The 6,271-nt window shown below is 39.5% G+C and overlaps 1 long non-coding RNA gene across 1 annotated transcript; it reads right to left on the reverse strand.

The window, feature by feature from the left end:
- Window positions 1-707: 707 nt before the first annotated feature.
- On the reverse strand, window positions 708-5,936 carry LOC135203532 (uncharacterized). Its single transcript, XR_010311950.1, has 3 exons — window positions 5,810-5,936; window positions 2,924-3,196; window positions 708-964 (listed from the first exon to the last, which is right to left on the reverse strand). It is a non-coding gene; the product is annotated as an uncharacterized LOC135203532 (long non-coding RNA).
- Between the last annotated feature and the right edge of the window lie 335 nt (window positions 5,937-6,271).

Here is a 6,271-nt window from a genome sequence, read left to right on the forward strand (position 1 = left end):
GATGAGGTTGCTTGGGGTGATTTTCATAAAACTGCCAATGCCTTTCCATTCTCATACAAATGCTGGTTAAAGACTTAGGTAGCCTCTGGAATCTATACCAGCTCCGAACCAGCAGACGCTTGTAATGAAGATCCAGTGGCACCTCATCAGCATCTACAAGCATGCTCTCGGTGGGAGATGATTTAAATGCTCCTGTACACAACCGTATTCCTCCATGATGAATTGAGTTGAGCAATTTAATGTTATTTGGCTTGGCGGAAGTGTACACCTCACACCCATAACTTAATTTTGAAAAGACCAAGGCTTTATATAATCTCAACATCTGAGTTCGGTCTGCACCCCACGAAGTTGCACCATGAATAAGTAGTTAGGAGAGAGGGTGGATAGCATCATAGCAAGATGGAAGACAGAGAATATAAATGGAGGTGCATTAAAAGGAATGAAAGGAATACTGCAAAGAACCTTAAGTAATGCCTACAGTGCACTGCGTGAGGTACACTGACGGCACTAACCCCCTATGGGGATGAGGTTCTAGAGATGGATGAGAAGGGAACGGAAATGATTTGAGGAGGCATAATCCCCCCCACCTGGGGAGGGAGGACGAGTCTCTATCCATATCTCTTTCGTACTTGAGATTTCAGCCTCACAGAATCAATAATCAATAGGTTCATTCGGACATGGGAAGTCAAAGGGAAAGATACAACAAAATTGCTTCACATTTAATCATGAAAAGGTTTGAGGATTAATTGCCAGTGGGAAAGAAAAAGAACTTATAGACAAATTTACATGATAAAAGAAAGAAACGAATTATCTAGTAAAGCTGAGGTTGAAGTCAGTACAGTTTCATTTTCACGTCGAAGACAGGAAATGCTGAGAGCTACATAGAGGCTTTTAGTGTTAGTGCAGACATCTGTGTTTTCCATTCTCCTTTGCCAGACCACAGTTCTCGCCGTTTCGGTTGATCCTGTGGAAAGAAGAAGCACAAAAACTAAGTGAGAGAAAGGAACTAAGCACTGACACACAAACAATCATATAGATGGTTAGTTAGAGCCGTCTGGTTCTCAGCAGTTCTCTAAGGGTGAGGCTGCTAGACCACAACGCCCTTTTGTCGACCTGAGTTGACCTTGGTGCCTATTTCCATCCTAGTTGGTTGGTGACAGGGCGGGATCATACCAAGGACCTTGTTAATGAGAGCGGTTGGTATCTTGGAATGGGGTTGCTAGCAACGATCCTATGTAGATCCTGCCAACATTGCATCCTCATCTAGTTCCAGTTCAACAGCGGTTCTTAAACTTTGTGTTACCAAGGACCCTCTAAGAGTTGGTCTTTCCCTCGACGTCCCCCTTGCATCCATGAGTGCAATTTCCGCCCAGAGTGAAAGGAAAATAAAAAAAAATATAAAGAGAAGTAGCTTCGAGGGATATGGAGGAAGGCACATAATCACAAAACATGGTGAACCCAACAAGTCTTAACTAGAGTAGTAGACTATAGGAAACTAACGTTATAAGGCGATACTTTTGCATTTTTTCACAAACTTCTGAATTTTAGTTCCTCCCTTAGGACTTTCGCACCTCCCCTGGAAATTGCTAACGCCCCTCCCCCTCCTAGAGGGGCACGTCTCCCAGTTTAAGAATTACTGATTTAGTTTTTCATCTACACTAACAAGTCTAACAAACACTTTCCTTAGAGTTCTCTCTGTCTTCAGTATTTGCGCCGAGATTCTTCTTTACAAAATGTATTGCCAGCTAACACATCCCTTCCAGAAACCGTACCATCATCTTATGAATACTGATAATAATAGTAAGAAGAGTGATGTACTCTTAAGGAGGCAGGATGCAACCCGGAATTCCACACCATAAATACCACCCAGTCGAACTGGAGGACTAATGCAAAAAGAAAGATATAATAATAATAATAATAATAATAATAATAATAATAATAATAATAATAATAATAATAATAATAATAATAATATCCACGAGATGTTTCCAGTATTATTTCCTCCAGTCGCTTTCAGACTTTATCAATTAAACCACAAACCTTTCTCTGGACCCTACTATTGCATCTAAATCACCAAGCTCAGCCACCCGATTTCATTCTACAGACTCTGCCAGGAGCGAAGTCCTACTTCCCAGAAACTTTCTCTCTTTTTGACTTTCATTCTTATTCATTCCTTTACTACAAATAGTTACTGGCAACTTCTCTGCTTCTGCAGAAACAGTCGCTCTTTGTCCCTCTGGCGTTTAAACTTATATGAAGGACGAAACATAAATTCAATTTCAAAAGATTGAGAGAAAATATTCTTCAAACAACAAGCAGCAGCTTCTGACCATTGCTTTGAAGGGATAATATACACAGGCACACACACATATTGTTACAGAATCAACTCTTCTCGTAAATGTACCTAGCTTGCATCTTTCCTTAAAATTAGAGTAGTTCTCGTGATGATGAATGATACAAAATATATGCCACATGAACTACCCTGTATGAAGAACTTACTTCCATATTTCCATTTTTGAGGACCTATCAGGCCTTGCAGTGATTCAGATGACCCTCATACTATACCTAATGGAGAGCAGCTGTTGCTAGTTCAGTTAAATCAGGGGAGTCAATCTTTCACTCACATTCATCTTTTATCTAGTCTTGAGACCGGCTTAAGCGAGAGGTCTCCTCGCTGGCAATGTTATTTTAATTTCTTCATTGTACATTAAATTTTCATCTGCCTTTTGGGAAAAGGGTGTTTTCCTATTTGTTTATGAGTTGCAAGTGAAAATCCTGAATTTAAAAAGTAAACAAAGAAGTGAAGGGAGAGAACTTTTGGTTGTGTCCCCATGGGAATGAATTGTAATACAATTATGTTATAAGAATTTAGCATCATAAGATTTTGAGCATTTTTCCACATAAGACATTTAAGAAGACATACCTTCCATTTCAGTGCATCAGTGACTTCTTAGGGCCTAGTCCCTCCCCTAGGACGAACCGTAGTACTTCCTACAACTGGTGTGCGTCCTGGGCGTCCTCCAGTTCCACCTGGGCTTGATGGTTTTTGAGTTTGACTTGGACTTCCTGTGGTTAATGGGCGTCCTCCACCTCCTGAGCTTCCAGCACTCACTGGTGGTCCTGCTCCTGGCCTTCCACCAGTTCCCCCTGGGGATACAGCAACTGAACGACGAACTCTCAGTTCCATCGTTTCTCCCTGTAGCGTGAAAGGCCAGTCAGTGAGTAGTGAGTTGATTGACAAATCATATAAATCTTGATGACCTCAAAATCTACTCCCAGAGGATTATGAACCCTTGATAACAAGTTAGGAGACACAAAGGAATCCAAAGTTCTGTGAGCTGAATTTTCACTAAAATTTAAAGCTGTAAAGTTAGTATCGTTACTGTTATACGGGGCTAGGGACAAGGTGATCCTCTCAGTTGGCAATTGGCAGAGGATTATTGAAAGTTATATAGTCACTAAAATCTTAGTAAATGGACTAAAGAAAGAATGGAATATAATAAGGAGAAAACGAACTTTTATGTAACCAGACAATCTTCCTTCAATATGGCAACGGTGCTAGGGCAAAGCCTCACCCTGAGCTCTGTTCTCTATGATGCTCCTGTCACTGACAAAAGCTGGGTTACCCAAAGGAATTATACAAAAAATAAGCAATTTATACTAACAGTGGGTGGTTTCATAGCATAAAACATGAAAAATGTCACTCTCACTTTCCTGTTTCAACTGTCTAATTATTAGTACAGTTCTTGTACAGAAAACTTACACTATATTAGTCAGCTCATACACCTACCAATTGGAAGTCTTATCAGCAGTAGCAATTCAAATCCCCAACACACAGACACACATACTCTCCCCATTCACCTCTGTCTTCCATGAACTCTTATTCGGCATGGAGATTACTTAAGACCCTTTCGTACCTATATTTCTCCCATCCCATTTTTCCAGCATTTTGTAGATCTTCCCTCCTCCAGTTGACTAAAACTTCCTGTTATCCGCCATTATCTACACGTGACTGAACCACTTTAGAATAAAATATTCATTTTTTCATCTATGTTGCCATTTTACCATATCTGTACATTGTACTTCCAAACTTGTCACCCTTTAAATTCTTTTTGTGTTCTGTATACAACACAAATAGTCTCAACATTCCTTGCTTCACCAATCCTGTGCTACAGCCCTTCTGTAATGCCGCCATTATCATTTATATTTGCTCTCAAATACTTATCAATATCTCTCCTCCAACATCCACATTAACATTCAAGGCTCCCTTTTTTTAGCACTTTTTTCCCACTTCAATACTTATGCCTCAGAGAAACTTCCTAATTCAGGCTCTCTGTACGACCAAATAGGAAAAAGATTCTTCTAAATATCCCGAGAAGAGATGTTGGTTCATACGAGTATTTGAGAGAAGATATCGAGGATAAGACAAAACTGAAGAAGAGGTTGTTTGCTGGATTTATAAGGCAAGGAATAGGTAGCAGGATGTGTGCCAAAGATCAGCCAGAGACTTTAACTGCAGTATTATAGAACAGAAGAAGAAGAAGACTCTTAAGGGAGGGAAATATGGAAGCAAATTGACTTGGAAAAATGGTAACACGAATGAAAGCGTGAATCAGTTCTCTGGGAGATGTTTAGTCTCATGTGGAAAAAATGGGGGGGACGGTAATATATTTTACAGTGATGGAGAAAAGCCTTATTAAGTGAGAGAGCAGAATGAAAATTGTAAACAGAAAATGGCAGTTTTAGGAAAAATAGATTGTACACAAGGTAGCGTATTCCAGCACCAATGTTTACTTGTTCATGAAGTAAGCTCACGAGAAGTCGGCCTATGCATTAAGGAGGCTGATGAAACGAATTCTCCGAGCAACAGGATTCGGTGGAGGGATTGAAAAGCAGCTGTTGAAACCACCGTTGTTTGAACAGCAGGAAACACAGGTTCAAAATGCTTAGGAAATTTGTATAGATCGTTGGTTTACAAAACATGACTAATGACAATAAAGGTAGGAATAGACATAAACTATTCGCCTGGAAATAGGTTATTTAGGTAGCATTCAACACAAGGAAATCTGTGACAGGAAAATCGAGATAGTTTGTTACATAAAACTGAAACTTGAGTAAGCATAAAAACCCCTCATAAGATATATCAGGTGCTAATGATTTAAACACAGACACACACACACACACACACACACACACACACACAGAAACTGCAACTCCAGATGGAAGATCAGATTGCTACAAGTTCGAGGGCTCCAACACGGAAATCAGTCCAGTGAGAGAAAGAGAAGGATGGAAATAATGCAAAGCTATTTCAAATAAAATTACAAAGTAAAAATAAAACAGACAAACTATCATATGTGACTTACATAGACTATAGAAATAAAAAGAAAGAAGAAAAATTGACTTGGTTTGAACTTCCACAATTCCCACAACTCGACCACATGACTTGGAAGAACATTCTATATTTTGGTCATATCTGGAACAAAACTCATAAAAATCTGCGCGATTACTGAACATTGCAAAATTAAAGGTGAAACTACTAAAACTGACTGCAAATCTGTGACTACGTAGACTAGTCTGGAAAGAATAAGAAGTGAATGCAAAGCAATGGAAATACTCTTATGATAACATACTCTATCATAATAATAATTTCACCCAGACAAGAGTTTTTCAATGAAGTATTTCTGATAGTAAAAAAACCGATTCCTCGAAAAGGAGACTCGAAGAAGAGAAATATCAGATTTGAGCCACACCTGAAAAGTGCTCTGGGTTTTTAGCAACAGTGTTTACTACTTTTCAGGAGACTGACCTTTGCCTCAGAGGCGATGAGGCAGACGAAGACCGCTAAGACCACCAGAACCTTCATGGTTCGCCCGGAGGAGACTTGTGAGGAGGAAGCCATTGCTGCCAGTTGGCACAGTCGAACTCGAGCCCCCACCCTTTTATACAGCGAAGGCAGTTCTGCATCGCCAATCAAGGACACAGTCAAAAGTCATCGAATTCTAGTTTCATCCGAGTCAGGAAGCGCCAGATTAAATGTTTTGAAAGAAATGAGCGCAACTATGAAGACTTCCTTTCATAACGATTTTATTTTCTAATATTTTTGTGTATTCACTTGTTTCCGTGCTATTTGTCTTTTATTATAGTTATTAGTGTCTGTCTCATAAGAAATTATTGATTGATTTTCACTGCGTATTGCCGTCTGTCAGGTAATCGACAGACAGGAACTATGTTACTGTATTTGTATTCATGTGAAAACCAAATACATTCG

Source organism: Macrobrachium nipponense, chromosome 36 (assembly GCF_015104395.2).
Source record: "Macrobrachium nipponense isolate FS-2020 chromosome 36, ASM1510439v2, whole genome shotgun sequence".
Taxonomy (NCBI): Eukaryota; Metazoa; Arthropoda; class Malacostraca; order Decapoda; family Palaemonidae; genus Macrobrachium; species Macrobrachium nipponense.